Here is a 23,442-nt window from a genome sequence, read left to right as displayed (position 1 = left end):
GGATATTATCAATTTTTACAACTGTAGGAACTGTTTTGACACATCAGAAAGAAGGAATCCTGACCTGAATCGATATCTCTGAATTGCTGATAGGTGAGAATTGCTGCTTCTAAAAGCTGTGCAGCGGTCCTAAACACGGCATTTGATTGAGCATTTTTCACCAAATTCAAATAATGTTACGTTATGGAAAAGAAACTGAGCAATGTCTGCTTTAAAAGGCTCTGTGCACTGCTTTGCTAAAGAAAACTCATGTAACAGACACAGGCCCCCAACCCACAGCCTCTCCCTCAAGGCAGCTGCCCACATTCATGTGCTGCAGCAGTGATCTCAGTCAGACTTTGCACAGCTTTAGCATCTCTAGGAATATGCATTTGCAGAAAAGAGGTTAATTTTAAAACCACTGATAATTTGCCATTTTTGTGTACTCTTTACTTTCCCCCTAACATCTGCTTTCTGCTATTGTGTTTGCAGAAAGTAATAATTTATACTGTCACAAAATTTCATCTGAAAAGGAGTAGTTCTCTTATTTTTTCTTTTTGCATTTCTTTCATTAAATACAATTCCTTTCATAAAATACAATTAATCAAGACAAGGATGAGAAGTACAGCTATTATCCCACATCCAGGTCAGTGTCAGTGTTACTGACAATGTGGCCACTGGTCTACTGGCTAGTCCATTGGGAGAGGGCTTTTTCCAATGGAAATGTCTTCATAACAGGTCCATATGTGGGAAAAGTCAGATTTGGGTGAATCATCTTTTTTCCCTGGGAAAACTTTCAAATGAGGAAATCCTGATCAGGCCTCAAACTGCAGCCATAATATCATATTGGAAAAAGGTTTTAGGTAATTTGGTTCTTATTCCTTTGGCTCACTCTCTCAGACTGATCAAAAACATGCAGATCAGACCAGAAAAACCCTTCCAGTAAAAATGCTGCCAATATCAAGATTGTTTTAACTTCTGTGTCTTAGTTCTGAGACAAACAGCATTAAAACCTTTTTTTATTCAATCATGTTTCAACTAGAACAATTTTTTCCTCTAGGGAGTGGAAAGATACATTTTCACTTGGTCAAGTCAATAAATCAGCAAAGTTGCCCTATTGGTTACTGTTCTTGCAACAAAGAAATTACATGATATTGTGCCAGCACACTCTCATTTTAGGATAAAATATTCTTGAGTTTTCATCCAATTAAATCCAGAGAGAAAATGAAAATGTATGTCTTGGACACTTTATGGTTAATTATAAAGAGACCTAGAAATACTAACTTAATAAACAGCCTTTGTAAGGAATGGATGCTATTAAAATACACTAGTCACTGCCCAGCTCTAATGATGAATGAATAACACTTCTGTGATATATGAGGTGATGGCACAAGGGAATGATAAGAAGGATATCATAACTAAAGGATTAAATTAAGTTGTTTGAGGATGGCTACACCACACAAAGTCTCCCTGGATGCCCTGGCTGCAAAGGAGGGCAGCTATCATCATTCATACCCACTTTTTCAGGCTCTGCTCCCATACAGGTCCTTTCATGTGTCTAGGATCACTTCCAAAGGCCATCCTAAGTTTTGAGCATCTAAGTATGGTCTTTATTTTGTACAAAGCTCACCAACATGTTCTGAGATTTAACCTCACTTGTAAATTATGTGTGGCACTAAGGCAGGGGAGTTGCAAAACCTCACTTCTTTTTTTTTTTTTTCTGAGCAATTTACGAGTCTTTGTTGTACATGATTTAATTTCAGGTGGATCACAGAAGTTCTGCCCATCATCATCATATTGGCTTTGGAAAAATAAGAAATTCTCTGAAAAAAACCCCATAGTAACATGTGTTCTGGGATAATCATACATCATCATAATATCAAAGCCTTTAAAACTATTTATTGTCTTGTCAATGGATATACAAAAGACTCAGTTACAATGTATTGTGCACCTCCAATGATTCTAAGAGAAGCAATATTTTCTTCTTGTTCAAGGCTGTCTATGATTCTCCTCAAGCTCCTTCTTCTATGCCATAAATAGCAGAAAGACTAGGTTAGGACTAAACTTGTATTCAGAAATTACTAGATAATATCCCAAAACATTTCTTGGCAAATCTTTCCAGTAAACCAGAAATAAGAAGAGTAGAAAGTATAATATGGGTAGAAAGTATAATATGGGTAGAAAGTATAACTTTCTATATTTAAAAATAAAGACAGTCAGATTTTCTGATGATGATGCAGTATCAAACCATCCATGTGGCTGGGTCCTTGCTTTTCCCTCCCTTCACCCTTGGCCCTCACCTTCTGAGTGTTGGTTCCTCTGCCTCTGGGCCCAGGCTGGGCTTTGAATTAATGAAATGCTCTGGGTAAATTATTGGGCTTTTTTTTGTTTAGTCTGAATAATTTAACTGAAATAGTTTTCACTACATGCTTTGTTCCAACAGAAGATGACAAGGAGGTGGGACTGGGATTCGGTGCCTGGGGACAGGGAGCCAGCACATGGCTTTGCCGTTGACTGCGCAATTTGAGCACAGCTTCATGCAGCACCTCTGGTCACCAGATCTTCAGGGAAAATGCATTTCATTAACAGAGTAAATGATGCAATCTGAAGTAAGTAAAGTGATCTGAAGTGCACTGGCTCTTTAAAATACAAATTTCTTAGTTTGATGCTGAGTCACAGAACTTTCGGCTGCAAGACACTCTTGCAGTATTCAAATATCATTGCTGTGTTTCTGGCTGGCCCAATTAAAAAATCTTGTCTTGAGAAGATGAAGGACCCAAATGGTCCACAAAGACCAGAAATGATCTGCCAGTCTTTTGTACTGCATGCAGCACATTCTTCTCTATGAACATGTTTAGGCACTACCATTACATCCAACTGAAGTGATACAAATGTACAGCAAATATTCTAAGGTCTAAGGCTTTGGAGCCACTTTAAAATAACCACCATCAAAACTCACAAAGAACACAAATATCACTCCCTAAGAAATATTACTACCACTGCATCTATGAAACCAGAAACTCCATTTCTTACCTTGTTACTGCAAAGTCAGAGGGATCTTTTCCTTCTCTAAACTAAAAGCAAAAAATACTAAAAAAAACCTCTTTAATTTGTTTTTAAAAAGAAAAAAACTCCAAAACAACAACAACAACAAACACCCCCAAACAAGCAAAACCTCAACCAACCGAAGGAAAAAACCCAACAATATAAAACCAAACCAAAAACCCAAACCCCAAATATTATGAATAAGAAAAAATGTCTGTGGAGACATGAATGAGAGGGAGAAGGCTCAATGAATAGCTAAACAGGAGAGTGGCTTGATGACACCTTTCTGGACATTCCCAGGATAGTATGACAGTGCTGGTACAGCTAATGAGCCACTTGGATTATTGAGACCCAGCTATCAACATGAAGGGATTTACATCAAGGCACATAACTATATTTTTTCAGTTTGTACAATTGTTCAGCCTAATGCTCATCCTTCTATGAAGAATTTTTTTTTCTAAGATCCCTTATTTTCCCTTCACTTTCTGTTTGTAGGGTTACAGTGGCAACCTTGCCATACAATCCATCACCACCACTACAGGACAGAGAGTGTTATGATGCACTGCCTTGAAATATAGTATTTGTAGGAATGGGAAAACATTTTCATTTAGACAAAGGCATAAATGGTTTACACTGCAGCACACTAATAGATGGTTTAAAGGTGTATTTGATTTTTTGTGGCTTTGTTTTATATACATCGCATATGCACAAGCCCTGGGTGTTGTAAGCTAAATGAGTGTGTATGGGTATGTATGTTTCAATAAAACAGATTTGCCTAACAGAAAAAAAATGTATGCACAAATGAAACATAAGTTGTCCCTCTTTTTCAGTAATCTATGTTAAATATTGAACACTACCATCTGTTCTGGAAAGAGCAAAAGAAGTGGTTCAGAGAAATAACTTGTACTAGAAGAAAATCACCTGCTGACGCAGTATTCATTAGAGGCTGGTTTGTGTACAAAAGCCTGAGGGTTTCTAACCTTTCCAAAAGCCTTGGATGTGTTGGTTTTATAAACAGTTCTCATTAAAAAAAAGAAAAATCAGTTTTGTTCATATGGTTTACCTTAATAGTGAGCTTATTTGCTGAGATTATATTGCTAAAATGGTCTGGACAAATCATGTATAGTGACTTCTATTTTTCATTATTGGAAAGGCAGCTTGTTTGCTTGGATCCAGCCTCATCAGGCCAGTGACTCCATCTCCACCAGACACTAAAGCAGCAGCAAACAACCTGTGGAAATGGAAGCTCAGTGGTCTGTACTCACAGGCTGTTCAGGTGGTCCATGGCACTCTGTTGGGTTCAATTCCCATAAAATCCCCTGGCAGTGCTTGCAGAATAGAGCAGGCCAAGGACATTTCCTTTTGGTGCAGGCAATGTGTCCAAGGTTTGCCTGGTGGTCTTAGACCCACTGACTGGTCCTGGGCACTATAATTATAGTTATATATAATTGTATATATATATATATATATATATATAATAATAATAACCACTGCAAATACTGTCATGTTGGGCTCACTGATCCTGTGTGTTTGCCTGTGTCTTTATCTATTGTTTTCCAGTTTATAGAGTGCAGCATTTTGCAGCAAGGACTTTGTTCTCTTCAATCAAGCAGCACACTAGGATTCTAGTTCATGGTTGTTTGGCCTTCTGCAATCCAAATAATAATTCTAAATTTCATTCAGAATAATGCTTCAGACAAGGGTATATTAAAGAACAGTGAAGGACAGAGTTAACAAAAGGCAGAGAAGAAAGCCAATAGCTACCTTATTCATGGTGAAAGACATTTGATTATTACCTTTTTTTTCCTGTGGACATTTTTGTTGTTCACAAAACAAGCAACTAAAGGAAGGTGAGAATATATTTTTTAGCTATCACTAGTGTTGAAATGATGTGCAGCTGCTGTCATGTAAGACACTTGATGCAGTCATGAAGAATTCCCTCCTTACGCCATGTGTTAGGAGGTTGGAATGAGGGACTGACTGCCATCAGATTTCCTATCATAATTTTCATTTTTCCTCCTGACATTTCGGAGCACAAACAATTGTAATCACTTCTAGAAGGAAACCCTGTGTTCATGCAAAGCAACAAGGGATTCCAGCAGCAAGACAGATACATCTGGACAATTTGGTAACCTCCCAAGCTTTGATTTAACTATTAAATTGTTGATTATGTTTCTTTCCAGTCCATGTGGAAATCTTCAGTCTGGAGCTTTGGAAGGCTGGTGTTGACATTTTTTTTGATGCATTCAGGGCACTCCCAAACACTGCAGATGTTCTGATGCAGTTGGAGCTCTGACATTAATGAAAATGTAAACATATTACAAACAATCTGCATTTAAAACTCAGAGATAGCACCAATTCATTTGGGAAGTGCTTCCTTACTAAAGGCGAAGATATTACACCCCAGTAGTAATCTGGCATGAAAAAATGTCTTGAAGCACACTATGGTGTGTCTGAGGAAACACAATAGTTTCTGAAAGTTTACTAGGGAAAAACTCAACCATCTTGCCTGGGGGATGAAATGCATTGGCCAGGTCAACACATGACGAAAGCTCCTTAAGTCATGCATTATGTCAGTGAGGGCCCTCTGCCTCAAACATGCAACCTATTAACTTCAATAGAGAGGAAGGCAAAACTTTTCCATGGGATTTGAGTTAATGAAAACAAACACAGTGTTGGGGTTTTTTAATTCAGCTGAAACCCCACTCCTAATTAATTAATTATGTTATTTCAATGTTTTTCATAGTGTGTAAATCAAACAACTGTGTCTTTTGCTCTGAGGCAACTCTAAAATCTAGCTTGGAGATTTTTCCTTTTCCCCTTTAAATCAGCCTTAGCTGGTTACAATCCATAACAGTGCCTTTGGGAACAGTTGATCAAAAATAAAGGGAAAAAAACTCAGAATAGAAATTTCAGGCTGTATTTTTAGCCCTTTTATGTTTGAACAATTTCACTGACTTCACTGGTATTTGACTACCTGTATCTGGTTCACAATATTTAAGCTTCTGAGACTGAGTTTCCCAGTATTACCTTAAGTATTGAACATAATTTCTATGGCAGAGACTGCTCCAGGCTTTCACTTTGGTATTGTGTCCTGGATCTAATAAACCTTCTCTGCTCTTTGTGGACTTCTAGAGCTAAGAGGCTGGGCTTTCCTGAAAGTCATCCTAGCCTCAAACACAGTTACAGATCTGAGGGAGGGATTACTAAGTGTCATTGTATGCAGCAAATCCAATTACAGTGGTAATTCCATTTATAAAAGAGATACCAGCTTCTTGTCTTTGATTGTGTTCTGAAGTTGTAATGAATATTTCTAGGCACCAAAGATAAAAGGTATAAAAATTGCTGTAAAAGGCATGTGTATCCTACATCTGATCAAATTTGCAAACTCCAAGATCTACTACTCTGGAAAACTTCAACAAAATTACTCCATGAAAGACAGGTGAGTGTGCCCAATAAAGATAACAGAGATTTTTGGCTCCACATTCAACCACAAAGATACTTCAGAAAGATCACAGCATGGGAAATACCCCAATATCTTTATGAGACTCGACAGAAAAGTATTCAAGGACTGTTATTATCCTACATATGAAGTGACTTATTCAAATTTTGGCAAAGATTTTAGACTGCTACCTAACTTTTGAGTAAGTTGCATAAATTTGAATGAGACTTGGCCTCCTGAGAGCCTGAAAAAAAAGTTTAATTGCTGAAATTATGGATATTCAGCAGTTTTAAACTTTTATCCTGGTACAAAATTTTTGTGAATGTAGTTTCAAAAAATATATAAAAGGAAAATTATTTTTAAAGAAGATGGGAACAATCAATATTTATCCTGATTTTCTTCCCCATAATCTCTTAAAGTCTAGTATCCTATGAAAATTAGGAAAATTGAGATGTAATTGTCTATCTTGGAAAAATACTGTGGCTCCTTTTTCATTTTCTGCAACAGCAAGAGTCATAGATGGTGTGTCAAGTACGGCATATTTTCTTGGCTATATTTTAGAGATGCTTCTTCTTGTAGTAAACTGAAAATTAGTATTTAAAGTGCTGAATTTTCCTCCCTGTCACTAGTAAAGGGCTGTAGAAAAAAAAGTTGGTTTTGCTTCTGTCTGTTGTTGCCTGCACCTGCTGATTGTGTTGGCCTGCTGTCCTTGTTAGCCCAATGGCTCTGCTGCTGAGGAAGGGAAGTTCATTTGCTCCATAACAAGCATAATAACATTCTCAAAGGGTATATTTTGAAAGAAAACAGGCCATTGTGAGATCAGAGTCAAACAAGTGGGCTGTTTGGAACAAGTATTTGCCTTTTTGGTCATAATGCATATGCCAACATCTAAACTGGAAAACACATGTGAGCCCACAACAATGGGAGGACAAACAGCTGCCTTGCTCTGCCCTGCAGGCAAAAAAAAATAGCACAGGAAGTTTGATTTTGAGTTTTCATCCATTTATTGGAAAATGCAGTAAAACAAGCTGAATTACAAATGATACACTTTGGCTGAAGTTTTCACATCTGCCTGGGAGATTTGGTTGTTAAGTCCCTCAGCTTTAACGCGGACAATGGTCCAACATCTTTGCACAACTTTGGAAATCTCAGTCAGAACGTGTAAGATAGACACACAAAACTCACAGATATTAAAACTCACAGACATTATTATCATATCCTGAAAGTCTCATGTGCTGACTGAGATCATCCTTCCCTCCTTTTTTCCTCTCCTCTATGTTCTGCATGATTGACTCAGTTCATCTGAGCACTTTTCTCACATTGCATGGAGATCAGGGTAATATCCTACCTTGTTTCACACAAGCAGAAACTCACACAGTTTGAATTATCCCAGGAAATCTGCTGAGTACTTCTTGGAGGTAAAGTGTCTATGCTCCTGGTAAAGTTGACAGATAAAAGGATATGCCTGATCTGGCTGAGCTGCAGGAATCAACAATGTGGGCATCCCAAATGCAAAGAACCTTTAGCTACCTTAAGCATGGGTTAGTTTAGTGTGAGAATTTTGGTTGCATCAGAAAGGTTGTAAAATCAGATGTGTGGTCTGTGAGACACAGACCATTCCTTAAAGTGTTCTACCTAACAATATGTCTGTTTTTCAGGAGCTGCTGTAAGGTCTCCACAGCCCCATGTGGGTTTGTGCAACCCACACCAATCCTAGAGCTGCCATAGCCATGGTGGTTTGGTTACCTGTGGGATGAAGGCTGCCTTGGGTACAAGTAGCCACACCTTTCTTCACAGTGCAGATGGCTGTTGGTGAAGAAAGAGGACATTTTAAGAGACCTAACTCACTGGTTTGATGTTTTGGGCAATAAAAAAGGGAAAAATGCCCTTTCTCCACGTCAGAAATGGGTAAGAGTTGGCTCTAGCTCTACTGACATGAAGTTGTCTCCAGTCTCTTGCCCCTGGCTATCTTAGTAAAGCCTTGGCCAGTGTCCACTTGTTTCCTTCTTGCCTGAGCTCTTGCATTGCTCCTTGTGAAACCAACCCAAAAGGGTGGAGGGCTGGGACACACTTAGGTCATTTCCCTGCAGGGCTCACAGGCTGGTGGAGGCACACAGCCAGGGTCCATCATCCTACATGGACCTTCTGTTCACCAGGGCTCACCCTTCATGGCACCATAGCACTGGGATGGGCTTGGCCACCCTGCCTCAGGGCCAGCCTGCCCTTCCACAGGGAGTCTGAGGCAAGTCCTGCAGCTGAAGCCTGTCCAGAGCACCCAGAGCCATGAGTCCTAGAACATCTGGATGTTTAGAGCCAAATTTGTGTCCAGAGATTGCCCAGCACTTTCCAAAGGGGTGTCGATAAATCAGACAAGAATACCAAAGGCAGATGGAGACAATCCACAGCATTCTCCCTACTTTGGGTGACAGAACAGGAAATCATAGGCAAAACAGGAGGACAGATATGGTAAGGAGGGGAAGTTTGAACTTCCAAGCAATCCTTCCTTAAAAACCAAAAAACCTCACTTGCAGGACAGTGTGTCAGGAAACCTGTAACTGTCTTAGCTGTTCTATATACCTTGCAGCTGAGTCCACATTTTGCAACCACTCTCATTTCAGGAGGTCAAGCACTCTGGACTTGCTGTAGCAAATGGATCCACGGGGAAAAGCTCATTTGCAATTTTTCTGTACTTCCCTGTAAGGTTCATATAAATGCTGGAAAATGTTGCTTTAGACAGATAGAGAACATGGCACTACTCTTCTCCAAAACAGTCATACCTCCAGGATGTGACTCTTACTTAAAAAGTCATACAAGAGCACATTGAAAACATAAAGTCTTAAAATTAAGAAAAGTGCAACCTTAAATGCCAGGGGAAGATTTATATAACAGATTAGAATTTTGGCTTTCTTTGGGAACTTGTTCTTGGATCTACTCAAAGATTGTTTTTTTCACAGTTTTGGAAAGTTTGGGTTTTTTTTCCACTTGAAGGATTGGATGAGAAGTGGTGATACCTGTGACAGAAGGGTAGAGTGATGCCAAAATGGTGCTGCCATGTATTTATTTTTTATCTACATTGGTAAAAAATATACAGACATGCTTAATGCTACCAGATTTAAGGACCCGACTGAAGTCCAGTTTTGTTGCTAGCCTTGACTGCAGAGTGAGAGTCTCAGTGTTTTATTTTTACCAATAAAATTATATTGACATGGCTTGATAAAGAAGTTACTATAAGAAAAACATCACATGCAGTCTTTTTTTGTTTGGTTCAGTCTTTTTCTATGTTGTGTCCTGTGAGTTTGTTTCTCTCATTTTTGTTCCTTTTTGCTCCTAGAAAAGAAAATGGTGATCCTCTGTTCTCAGCAATGTTTTTCTTGTTTGTGTTTCAAGTCTTGTGAAGTCTTGAGACATCCCTAGAAACAGAGCACCAGCTGGGGTAAATCAGTAGCAGAAACACTACAGAGACTTCACTCTGAGATGTGTCATTGTTGGGTGTTCTCCCTTGATTTGGGTCAAAATGATCACCAAATATGGGTGTAAGAACACATTTACCCTTAGTACTCATTACCTTCCTTGGCAGTGTGTGGTTTTGGGCCAGCAGTGGCAAGGTGGGCCTGAAGTCTTGTTTTCACACCAATTCATGGCTATGAACATATTTTACATGTTTTTACTCTCTCTCTGCTTTGGGCAGACCCACTGGAGTTCTGAATGGATGGTAACAGATAAACAGCTTTAAAGTAATGCGTCTTATTAACATTTGACTAGACTCCTGTGGTGAAATGTGTTATGTGCAATTACCAATACTATTTATTTTTAATTCTGAGGCAAATTAATAGTAGCTGTTTTTGCACTGACGTCCAAACATTTCAGTCAGACCACTTCTAATTATACTTGAGAATCCTATTATATGTATGCATGCAGACATCCCATGTGGAAGAGCAGAAACCACTAATATTTTCCAAAGTTGACAGATATATTTTAACTCTCAAAGAATTAAATGTGAAACATGAAACATTTCCTGGATTGTTTAGTAGCATTCATCAAGATGAAAACATAACTAAAATTCTGGTCTAGTAGAGGACTACCTGCATTTAATATGAAGCCATAACCAAAGCCCAGGTGAAGGCAACATAGATTTAATCTTGCTTTCAATTTCAAGGTACCTAGAATCATTAAATGACATGGGTTGGAAGGGTCCCTAAAGATCATCTGGTTCCAATCCCCCTGCCATGGGCATGGACACCTTCCCTGAGACCAGACTGATCAAAGACCCATCCAGCCCAGCCTTGGACACTTCCAGGGATGGAGCATCCACAGCTTCTCTGGGCAATCTGTGCCAGTGCCTCACCACATTCACAGTAAAGGCTTTTTTCATAATATCTAAACTAAGTCTACTCTCTTTCAGTTTGAAACCCCACTGTCCTGTCACTACACACTCTTGTAAATTATGGGCAAGATATCTGGATTTGTCTAGAATGCAAAAGAAACTCTTTTGTACCACATATCAAATGTTTTTTCTAAGTTACAGAAGATTTATAGCATATAATTGTACAAATAGATGGCATAAAAGGCCAGAATCTCTGCTAAGAATCTTAGATAAATGTCAAGTGATAAAGAGTTCCTTCAATATTCAGGCTCCATGTCATCATCTCAGCAGAGACCTGAGTAATTGAAATAGAGGGAGGATGTGTTGCCCTGTTTCTGTACCTTTTTGTCCGCAGAAGGATGAGAAAGAAGTGGGATTTGGCACCCTTTCAGCCATGTCATGAGAAAACTCCCTCCTTTTCTTTTAACCTCTCCAGATCCTACTAGCACACCTACAACAGTGAAATCTTCAAAATACATCTAAGAAATACAAAAGCTGTGTACCAGTAAGGTATTAAAATGTCATTCAACCTTACAAGGCAGAAATCCCCCTGCTAAGAGGAGTTTTCACACTTTTAACTACACCAAGACAGGGAGAATGCTGCAGACATCACGATGCACAATAAGAACACAGCCTGGAGTTTCATGTGGAAGGTAATTATGTGACATGGTGATGGGTAACAGTGAAAAACATCTTGGAGACATGAATAGGCAGTGACTTATACAGACAGATTACACCATGGGAGCTACAAAATGCTGCCCAAAATGGATTTATGATGTTTCAACTGAGTGGAGAATTAGTGGTGTAACTCACCTGCATCTCCAGACAAACACGTGGAGCTGTTGGTGTTGAAAGGGTCTCTGAACTAAAAAGCACTTAAAACATTTTTCCAAACATGTTTCTGATGTCTGTGAATGACCCTTTCTTGTTTCCTCATGTTATCCCACACCACTGTTAACCCCACGCCGGTGCCCAAACACGAGGCACGTCTGGTGGCTCCAGAGGAACGACTTGCCACCACATTTATCACCAGACTTTTCCATCTCCCAGGCTTTTGTGATCCTGACAGTTGTTTGGGCTTAGTTTCCAGCAGCCGGTTGTGATGAATCTGAGCCTGCCCTTCAGCTGAACAACCCAGTGGCTGGGTGGGCCGGAGGAATGGCCCTTCTCTCCCCTCCCTGTTTAAGCCTCTTGTGAGTAACTCCCTGCAGCTGTCTGTAAACATCGCTTTCTGAATGGAGTGAGAGAAGTCTGGAGCATGCCTGGCTCTCGCTGCTTCTCCAATGAAAATAAATAGTGCTGTCAGCCAGTGCTGCACAGAGCACTGCTCCTGCCCCAGGGTTTTCTGCTTCCAGCATTTACTCTCTGAACCCAAGTGTCCTAGAAAACGATGAATTTACAACTAAACACACCCACACACCACACAAGACACGAGAGAGCCAAACCCCATCATCCTTATCATCTCTGATAAATCACACAATTAATGGCAATTATCAGTTAATGGCTTACTAAAAGTGCAAAGCAGAAGCCTGCGTGTATGTGGGGAAGAAGGTATGTCTTTGCAGCCAGTGTGAACTTTACCTCCTAGCAAACTGCTGTTAACCTGAAACTGTGCCTAGGCACCCATCCTTCACACGCCTTTGCCAGCTGAGGAAGCCACCCCCTCTGACTTCTCTGTCCTGCTGAGGACTGTGCTCTTCCTGGAGCATGGGGGTTGTTTGTGTCTCCCAGGTTGCTTCACATTCCCTTGGCCAGGTTTGTCTGAAAAGTTGACAAGTGCTAATGCACCACCTGCTACCTCTGGGCATGGGGAGATGCAGCCCCTTTTCCTGCCCTGGCCACTGGTGTTCTGTCTCTTCCCTGCCACCAGTGGTCATTAAGTCTCCAGTGTCTTGGTCCCAGAATTCTACCTGGTGCTTCCTCATCCAGTGTGGTCACATAGCAGGACAAATCTAAGGTATATAGATGCTAATCCCTTTCTTACACAGCTTATTTTGACAAAAAAGTCTGGCTTTAGCCTGTTGTCTGTCTCATTCAGAGGATCTGAGGAGGCAGCAGCCTCCCTCCAGGGCTAACAAGATGTCAGGAGTGGGGTGGGAATGGCATTGTCCTCAGCTGGCACCTCCAGGGCTGGCCAGGCATGTCTAGCCACAGCCATATTTTTCAGACACAAATGTAGAATGTTAAAGCAAAGTCCACTTTATTTAATTTTTTTTTAACCACTGTTTTTGCTTTCTTTTTGATCTTTCCAGCTCTGCTCTCTTCTAGCCATTTTGGTTTGGTTGCATTTTTGAAAACTGGATGAACTTGTTTAAAAATTGGAGATTTATTTTTACTTACTTTTTTTCTGTATGAATTCTGTAGAACTGAAATTTAATTCCCATCATTTTAATTTGTTTTTCAACATTCTGGACTGCTGAAAAATTTTTAGAATGGATCTGAGATCTTTATTTGCTATGCCACAGGAACATAAACACTGGTTAGGCACCCAGGGTCTATCAAGCTTGCACTCACTGCTCACTGTGTCTAAAAGCAACCCAATCAATAAAGCAACAACCTGTGTGGAAGTAGGGGATTAAAATGGGATGGCTTTGTTCAGAACTTACAGGGATTTCAAACTGGGGCAGAAAAATTCAGAAATCTTTCAATTGAATCCTTCTAGGATGCTGAAGTTATCTCACCATTTTGAATATTGCTTAATTGTAATTTTGAGAATGGAGTGTTTGATTTCACCAGATCAGTCATATTATTATCAATATTACTTTCTTTTATTTTGACCTGCATAACTACCCAAGACTTTTCAGATGTCCAACTCACAATACTAAACTAAACAACCCCAAAACTGTATTGTTTGTCATCATGTGTCACATGGACAGGGTGGGAAAAAGGTTGCAAATGTTGGACCCCAGCCAAAAATGATGCCCAAAAAACTGATACCAGTAACAGACCGTGAAAAGACCCTGTAACCTCAAGGTGACCTTGCAGTGTAGATACCTTCATTATTTGGTATCTATGCCTAAATTCTTGCTTCAGCTGCTTGTTATTGGAAATTATAGGAAATTTTTTTGTTTGCTCTAGTATGTGCTAACTTTAGTGCATTAAAGTTAGCTAAATACAGAGAAATTTTTGTCAATTCTGCTGTTATTGTAATCAGAATGCAACAAATATGATGCATGGGAAATATAACTAATTTCTGCCAAAGATTTAGCAAAGTATACCTGTCCTTTCCCTTATATTTTTGCTGTATGTCAGGGCATATGGAGCTATGATTAGACAGATGACTTTAAGGCTTTGATAATTCCTTGTTTTCTAAAGAGAGCAAAGAATTATCTTTGAATAAAAGCAAGTCAGTGTCCAATGAGCATCTCCTTGTGGCTGTCTTTGTTCTCAGTGTGTGACAATCTCTTTGAAGACTCATTTTACTACAAGGGCACTTGTGTGAAGAGTAGCCCACAGGATCCTGCAATGGTGATTAGTCTTTGTGTACTCCTGGATCCTTTGTGCCAGACCTTCAGCATGACAGTTCAAATGGGTTAGGAGTTCACTCTCACTTAATTAATCCCAGATTTTTTTCATATGGCACACATCGTTGGTGGCAGGACTTGCAAGCAGGACTGCATAGGTATGAAATCAGCAAACAATGGCTTCATTTTGCTTTGTGGTTCTCTGTGAAGCAGGCCTCAATCTAGCAAAAAACTCTAACCAAATGAGCTAAAATAACCCCAAATATACAGATTTTTCAGAAACAATATCTAGATAAAATCTTCAAATGTACACTTTAAGTGTTATTTCTAAGACTCAGAGTCACAGATTGTCAGGAAAAAAAAATTAAAATGTTTGACTTTCCTTTAATATTACAGCCTTTCAGCACAGGATTTTGGGGGATCCACCTCCTTCACTGCAGCAGAAACCTAGAAAAAATAGGGTCACCTTATAGGTCTGCAGCAATGAAATATCATTAAGGTCCTGGAGGTGACTCCTTAAGTATTATGTTTAGAAGATGTGGTTGCTGAGATAATGCCCAGAGCTGGCAGAAGCAGCACTGACAGAAAAGTGTTTGAACACCATCCATGTGCAGAGGACACATTGCCTTCCTCACATCTGCAACTCTTCCACTGGTGTTGTCCAGATCTTGGATAAATCAGTTTTTGGTCAAACAGAGTTTACCAAGATTTAACCCAAGCTAGCAGTGGGAAGGCAGCTAGGCAAGCAACAATGAAAAATTCTGTGGGTTTAGTACAAAATGCATTTAGATTAAGGATATGGAAAGAAAATTCCTTAATTTAGGGATTAATTTAAAATTCTCATTTATTTCTTGATGCTGTTAATGCCATGCTGCACAGCAGTGTCAGGGTCTGTCTAATTCTGGTGGACAGAGGAGTGACTGAACTTATACAAGCCTTTGCTGTCTGGCCTGTATGTATTATTGCACCCAGGACAGCTGAAAATTAAGGTGTTAGGACATAGGCAAATTCTGCAAGCCCTGACTATTGGAGGTCATCTCTGTGTGAATGCAGACCTTAATAAACGAAGTGTCTAAATTACATATCAGCATACCCTAAAAATCCATAAAAATTTCAAAGGCACATGGCTGATGGCCCTTTCCTTCAACACAAAGGGTCTTTCTCTCTGTAGTACAATGCCTTACACTTTGGCCTAAGCTAAACTTTTGTCTAAGAGCCAGGAATGAGCCCCTCAAAGAAGGAAAGGTCTTCATAGGGCTCACTGCATTTCCTCAATCTGCACTCTGGAAGGAAACAATACCTGTGGAAGGGCAATTCTGCCAGGTCTGCTGAAGGCAAAGGCTACTGTTCTCCTGAGGAATGAATGCAGCTATGGATCATAACATCAGTTGTGCCACCTAACATGCAACTATTGGGCACATAGATCCTAAGGCTACCTCTGTAATAAAAATTAAGTGCAGTCAGGACTCTTGTCTGCCACTGAGGACACCTGGTATGGAGCACTGCCAAAATCAATACTGTTAAATGCTATTAAATACTAAATCAGTACATTAAAATCTCTTGCTCTGAAAAACAGGGCAACTGCCTGTTGGGAATGTCTCCTGCCATGCACTAATCTCAGAACCATGCCTGGGAACAATCTGAGAAACTGCTGAAGCAGGCCAAAAATATGCCAGAAACTTCTCTGATAATTTAAAACTGCAGAAAATTGACTTGCAGAGCCTGGGAATATCCCTGAACCCTGCTAAATTTATAGTGTAAGTGTAGCCTGTAGAGATTAGGCAGCCCAAGAACCTATTGAAAGCAGGGTTTCAGGAAATATGGACCACTTGATACAGTGACTCAATTGACCCAATTGTCTGCAACCCTGTATTAAGTCTATGTCTAATTAAGTGTGTTGCCCTAGAAAACATTTTGTATCATGAAGTGTTAATTTCTTATTATTCCACTGTTAATTTTAAAGTACAAATTCATCAGACTTAAGGAGAAGAAATGCAGTTGTTTATAAACCAGGGATTGGCAGGTAACACAGGAATATATCAGATAATTGGGACCAGGGATTAGCTTCACAGAAGCTAGATGCAATTAAAAGGGTTAGGATCAGTGAGCTGAGACTTTCTTTCATTTAGGAGTCTGAACTATGTTTGAAAGTTTAGTTTTTCATTTAAAGTCTTTCAATAAACTTCTTTATAGCAGCCTCAGTTTGTCTGTATAAGTTTTTTAACTGCTCTTTGTGGAAGAAGATACAAAATAATTAGTATTCTGACAGGCTCATATTTTGATTTAAACTATGCATTATTGAGCATAGCAGGCAGTGTGTGTGCAATGACATGAAATCATTTGTTCCATCAGGATACCCTTTGCATGACAATATGCACCTTGTTCTCTTTACTATGAGATGTAAAATTCTTTATGAGCTTACTATATTTAAAGGCAAAAGGAGAAAAACACTAAATCAGGCAAATACTGAATTTTATCTGGCCATGTATTGCAGATTAAAAAAAACAAACTGAGTTAAACCCCACAAAGTTAAATCTTTACATCTTCAAAAAAAAAATCGAATTTTCCTTCTGAGGCTATTACATTTTTTGCTATGTAATAATATCACTAATAAAGATTGCATGCTAGCAAGAGAGGCCCTGGGTAGGTTCAGGCAATAGGCAGTTTTGTGGTTTCTGCTGTTAACAATCTGTCAAAGTCAGGCTTCCATAACTGTGTAAAGGAAGAAATGGAAAGAGACAGAAAGAGAGAAAGGAAGGAAGAAGAGAAAGAAGGAAGGAAGGCTGGTTGACTTAATACAGGGGCACAAATTAAAAGCAGGGGGAAAAAGAGTGAAAAGAGAGCAGGGCTCAGGGAGGAGAGATGAAAGTAAAAGAAAAGACAAACATACACAGCTAAGGCCAGAGTGCAAGTCCTTTCAAGTCCTCATTAACCCACAGTAAAGAGTTTCCTTGTGAACATTTAGCCTTTTCATTGAGCTCTTCTTTTTCATTGTCAAATGTCAGCTGTGAAACATGTTTGGACTCAGCAGTAACCCTTTAAAACCCCCTTTCACAGAGTGCAAGCCAAATCCACCACTGTGCTTTAGCTCCATGAGCAGACACACTGATGTGAATAGTGTATTAACCCAATGTGTGGGTATGAAAATCACACCCAGGTCTGTGTGAGCACTGGGAGGCTAAAATTTCCCTGGCTACAACCAGAACACCAAAGTCACCAGGGCAGTGTAATTGTGAGGAAAGGATGAATGCTCACTCATGGCTGATTCCTTCAAAATCCCCCAAGATACCATGAGTGCCTTATTCATCTTTGAGGGCCTCAGGAGCAGCTGCCACAGAGGGATGATGGCATGGGATGTCTCCTTTCTTGCAAAGCACAAGGTCAACATCCAGGCTCCCAGTGAGAGCTTAAACATGCACTTAACTCCTCAGTTCAAGAGTAAACCCATTAACTTCAGCATGGCTTTTAACAGAGGTGAAGCTCAGCTGAGGATTGGGATTTTTTGAAAGCCTTGAAGGACAGATCCTTAACAGAGCCTGAAGTATTTTGAATCTAGAAAGTTCCTTCCCAGGGCAGATTATCAACAAATCTGTAAATAGGTTTGATATAGGGTGTTATATTATTTAGAAGGTAACAAACCAGAGTGATATTTACAAAAAACTCATAAGAGAATTTTGTTTACTAGAAGTTCTTTCCTTGCCAAAGGTAGTTAGTTTGTTTTTTCTTCATTTATTGATGCCAAGGAAAAAAGGGGGAAAAAAGCCAATTATTTAAGAAGGTCAAATGTGTCCCAGCCTAAATTGTGAATTACTTAAATAACAGGACATGTCACAAAACTGACATCAGTGTTTCTCTTCAGTCCCACCCAATGATAATGAGAAGCCATTTGAAAAATTTCAGCTGAACAAAATAAACAAAGATTTTGTGCAGACCCTGTTAAGAGCTTGATCCAACAAACCTGTATCCAGACAAATAACTCTTTGTAAAATTAGAAATCTCTCTAATATTTCCTTATTCAACAAGTAGGGTATGTTTGGATTACTGCAATAATGAGCATGTGCAGGATCAGGTAAAAGAAATTAGTCCATATTTCTCTTTTTAAAAATCAATTGACATCCCACAGAAGACAGCTGTCATCTTTAAATCTTATTTTGGAGGGAATGAGATACCACTTATGTGGGAGGGGAGGAGAAAAGACAAGAACGTAAGAGGGAGAAATTCTGCACAGTTTAGCTACTAAGAATAGCTACCAATTATTTTATTGCCAAAGGGTACAGACCAAGAACAACAGGGAACAATGAAAACATTCCTGTGAGAAAGAATAGGAAAATATTATTTGTAATGAGAAAAACGTAGGCAGCACACTTGGAAGAATGGTTTTCAAGGAAACCCTTTTTAGTGAGATGAGAAGCAAATGGAACAAGGGCCCGAAGTGGAAGCTCATGTGCTCACTGAGGGGAGCTGACGTAATTGTTTAAATGGAACTTGGCCTCCTCCAGAACAGCACTTCTTTGTGGAGGAAGGCAGAACGGTGTGTGGCAGCAGCCAGGGAGGGGGTGACAGGGAGCTCTCTTACAGGTGACATCAGCAGCCTCGCTACTGCTGTCCTTGGAGTCCACACCAACACCTCCCAACACCTTTGTCTGCAAGAACAAGCTGCAGCCACCTCTCTGCTGAGTGAAATGCTGGTTGTAATTATTCCATGGCTTAACCTAGGTGTTTGTCACACTTTGTCACCAGTCTGGCCAGAAACACCCTCAAAAGGGCTCATGTGGTTGTCAGAGCCCTGAATCCGTAGGGCTGAACCAGGACAAAACCCAGACAAAGAAAGTGTGTCCAGGTGAGAGATACAAGGTGGCTTTTGCCTCGGCAACAGCCCCTTGGGGCAAATCTCTTCTGCCAGGTGAGTCAGTTACTGCACATGCCTGCCTGTACATCTCAGCCCAGGTACCAGGCAGCCCCTCAGAGGGTTCCTGTCCTCAGCTGCTCACACTCAGTAACATCCTTCCACTCTGTACATACAAGGTACTGTTTCTGGCACATGAATTTCTCCCCACTACTTATTTCATTTGGCTCTCCCAAATCCGAATCCTTAAAATAAACAACTTTGCTGTCCTTTAGGCATTCCCTGAGCAGTGTTGGAATTACAGAGGTTTCCACTGCCATAAAGACAAGAGCAGAGGCTCAATGCAAGGAAAAGGTTAATTTATGTCAGTATGTTTTGGAGAGGGATGCTAGGAAGGAGGAGTATGCAGTTACAGCAATAACCCAGACAAAGGATCCAAGCTCTTCCCCATCTGGGTAGCAGTCCTCTTGCATGACTTAGGGGGAGCTACTTCTATCTTCTTCTGATGTTGTTGCTATTTTGCAATGTGTCTCAGCGTGCCCACCTGATTGCAGCCATGGGCAGCAGGAAAGCATGTGAAATTATTGCTCAGTCTGGGTGAGAAGGAAGGAGAACTGGTGGACACATAAGGCAGAGCAGAAGGACAGAGACATTACTTGGGACCAAATGAGCCAGCAGAGAACACAGATCATCAGCTGCTACCAAGTGTTCCAGCAGAGGTGAGTTTTGAAGAGACAGCCTTACAGACTTGGGGACTGGGGAGCCCTTCCTGTGCATGGGATGAGCAGGGGATACCACCCAAACTTTTAAACAGAAAATTACGGTAACAGATAATAAAAAATGGAAGAGCAGGCGAGGCAATTAACAGCAGCATGCTGAAAATGTCATTGGCATATATACTTTCCAAGTTCCAGATGTAATGGGTGAAGCAGAAACATCCACAAGCGTCCCCTCTGCTCCTCACTTCCCACCTAATCCAGGGCACCATCTCCTCTGATACAGAGACTGAATAGCTCTTGGAGTTTCTCCTTCTGTTATTCTAGTCAAAGCAATTTTGCAGAGTAAATGCCTGTTATTTAAAACCTACTCTATATATGCTGGTTTTGTTTTCATAAAATGGAATAGAACATGAAAAAGGAGCCATTTAAGTGGTATTTAGGAGAAAGTGTTACTTTTTGATGATGAGGTAGTTGTGAGTATCCGGAGCTTGTAAACCTTTTCCTTATACACCTAGAGAGCATGGGTTTATGACATAAGAGAGGACAGGCAGGTAGGGATATAACATTTATAATCTACAGGAGGGTAACCAGGTAAGACAGAACACATTTAAGTAGTGGCCCTAAAATTATTAAGGCTTTATTGTACTTCTCTAGCTAGAAAGCAGTAAATTATTACAAAGCATTATTATCTCATCCTAAGAGCTCACTCAACATATAAGGAAAAATAAATAGTTCACTTTGTACATTTAATTCAGCCATTTGCCTGTTTACATTGAAACTGGCTGCTTTAACTCCCCAAATGTTTAATATCAAGTAGGTTCAAAGAAAAGTATAACTCCTCAGCAATGAATTTCCTGACTTTGCTCTTTCTGTTTAGAAAAGATGATAAAATGGATTGCAATGTTTTACAGAATTTCAGTATTTATGACATATCAAAGCTATTGGCCTAGCATTTTAGAAAGATTTACAGGTTTTTGTCTTCAGATGTCACATAACAACTTTAAGACTAATCTCAACCAAAGATGCTAAATTGCCAAAGTAGTTTCACAACTGTCTGGAGTCTTAAACCTTTCACACCGGAATTTTGCTCTGCAGGATCCACGAAGTATGTGAATAAAGAAAAAAAGGAAATAAGTGAGCCAGCTAAATCATTTGTACAGTGATTAAGTGAAAAGTCTGCAATGACCCTTAAGCTGATGAAATGAAACCCTGCAGGAAGCAGAAAAGCAATAAACAAAATGGCAGAGGTTGTTGAAGACTATGGACAAGGTGGTGTTACCAAATACCAAGCCCTGGGGCAGACTCTGCCCTGCAGGAGAGGCACTGTTTCCCTCATCCTCCTCTAATGCAGAAACACTATACTCTACTAGGGTTTCCCAAACATTTACAAAGCACATTTCCCTTTTGGTTCATCTTTAGCGAGTGTATCTTTCCCAAATCCACTGCTGCTCCATTCTTTCAGGGTGAGACAGCAAGAGTGGGGGTTAAATGCTTGTCCTCTCCTCCCTGCTCCTGCCAGGATAGCAATTAAAGTTGTGTAATTAGCAATCCCCTTGCTATGGCAAGCACTGACAGCCAGTACTTACAGTCTGATTCTCACTTTGCCTCTCTGGAGGAGCTGAGCTGCTGCTGCTTTCTGCTGTCTAAAATTTCATGACCCTTTTGAATGCTCTTGTGACCTTCAAAGGGTTCATGACCCTCACTGAGAAACATTGGGCCATTTCTATAAAACACTACTATTTTTTCATGGGTAAATATTCCTGTGCTCCCAAGGGCACTCACAGCTTGCCATGGTTCCCTGCAGCTCTCAGACACTGGGAACAGACTTGCATGACCCTGGCAGCCCTGACAGCACCATGTGCCATCTCTGGAGCTGCTCATCGCTGGTGCTGTGCAACATCCTGCCTGTCCAAAGGCTGAGAGGGGAATGAGGGGGAGTCATGTGCTGTGACCACAGAGCAAGACAGGCAAGAGCACAGAGAACATCATCTCATGTCAGCTGGAAAGACACAGCCAGGCCCCCAGGCCCTGCTGACACCTGCACACAGTGGAGCTGGGAGGTTCCAGGAGCAACAGCAGGAGTTTTAATCATGATGTAACTGAAACCAGTACTCTGTTGTGAGGTGAGTGGCTCCAGTGCTGGTGTGATCCACTGGGTAATGTTCTAGTGTGGTGTTTGTGGAGGTTTCCCAAACTGGGAGGACCTAAGGGGGAGCTGAGAAAGCCCTCAGAAGCCTCCAGCTCACATGTTAGCAGAATTTGGGACCTGGTTGGGGTTGGAAGCCAAGGTAGGTGTGGGATCTCAGGATCTGAGTCCTGAGATGCCGGGCCTCCGAGACCACCCTTGGGGGGCCCGGGAGTCCTGGAATGTTGCCAGAAGTGTCTGGTGGCAGGACTTTGACCCTACACGGGAGACGACACCTTTATGAAGATAAGAGGACTTCACCGGGGTGAATGGCGAAAAGATTAGCTAATTAGAGGGTGAGACACAGGGTTTAGGATTTATGTACAGGGGGGTTTAGAGGAGTAAGATGGAGGAATTGGGGTGTGTCCTGTCCTCCTTCTTCTTCCTCTTCTCCTCCATCTTCTTTGGCCATGGTGGCACTCTTGGATTGGTTATTACTGAGAGTGCACCCAGCAATGAGAATAAATGGTATTGGGGGAAAATGATAAATATTGTACACGTAACAATGGGTATAAAGATACGTGGCGGTCCGGAGGACGGACAGTGTTCTCATGGCTGACTGCTGAGCAGATCTCTGTTCGGCTGAAAGAACATCTTTTAGATAAACAATTAATAAACATAAAAACCGAAAGAAGAACTGAAGCCTCTTCTCATCCTTCGATACGCGGGCTGCCCCAAGGCCACCTCGGGCCTTTCCAGGCCCCTCAAACAGCCGAGATAACCGGACAGGTAGGCAAGTGCCCTCACACCTATAAAAGAACCACTTAGGCAGCCCTGGTGATCCACAGTGATGCCATCATGGAGACAATCTGCACAGAAGATGTGCAGGAAAGGTGCTGAAGACCTGACAGCTTGTCCTGGGAGCAGCAGTAATCCCCCACAGAAAGTCATGGACTTGTTAAGCTCTGCACCCACTGGGAAGTCCATGGGCCCCATCACAAGGTGACTCGGTTTGTGGATAAAGGAAAGGGATGCATGTTGCTTACCTGGACTTCAGTCACCAAAGCCTTTGACATCATTTCCCACAACACTTTCCTGAGAAGCTGGCAGCCCTTGTCTTGGATGGATGCACTCTTGAACAGATAAAAAACTGGCTGGATGGCCAGGCCTAGAAAGTAGTAGTGAACAGAGTTAAGTCCAGCTGGCAGCCAGTCACAAGGGGTGCTCCCCATGGCTCAGCTCTGGGGCCAGTCCCATTTAATATCTGTCAGTGATCTGGATCAGGGGATTGAGGGCACCCTCAGTAAATTTGCAGATGACACCAAGTTGGTTGGGAGTGTTGATCTGCTGGAGGGTAGGAGAGCTCTGCAGAGGGGTTTGGACAGACTGGAGTGATGGCCCAAGGCCAGTGGTGTGAGGTTCAACAAGGCCAAGTGCTGGATCTTGGGTCACTTGAGTC

Source organism: Zonotrichia albicollis, chromosome 1, assembly GCF_047830755.1.
Source record: "Zonotrichia albicollis isolate bZonAlb1 chromosome 1, bZonAlb1.hap1, whole genome shotgun sequence".
Lineage (NCBI taxonomy): Eukaryota > Metazoa > Chordata > Aves > Passeriformes > Passerellidae > Zonotrichia > Zonotrichia albicollis.
Note: the sequence above shows the minus strand (reverse complement) of the source record.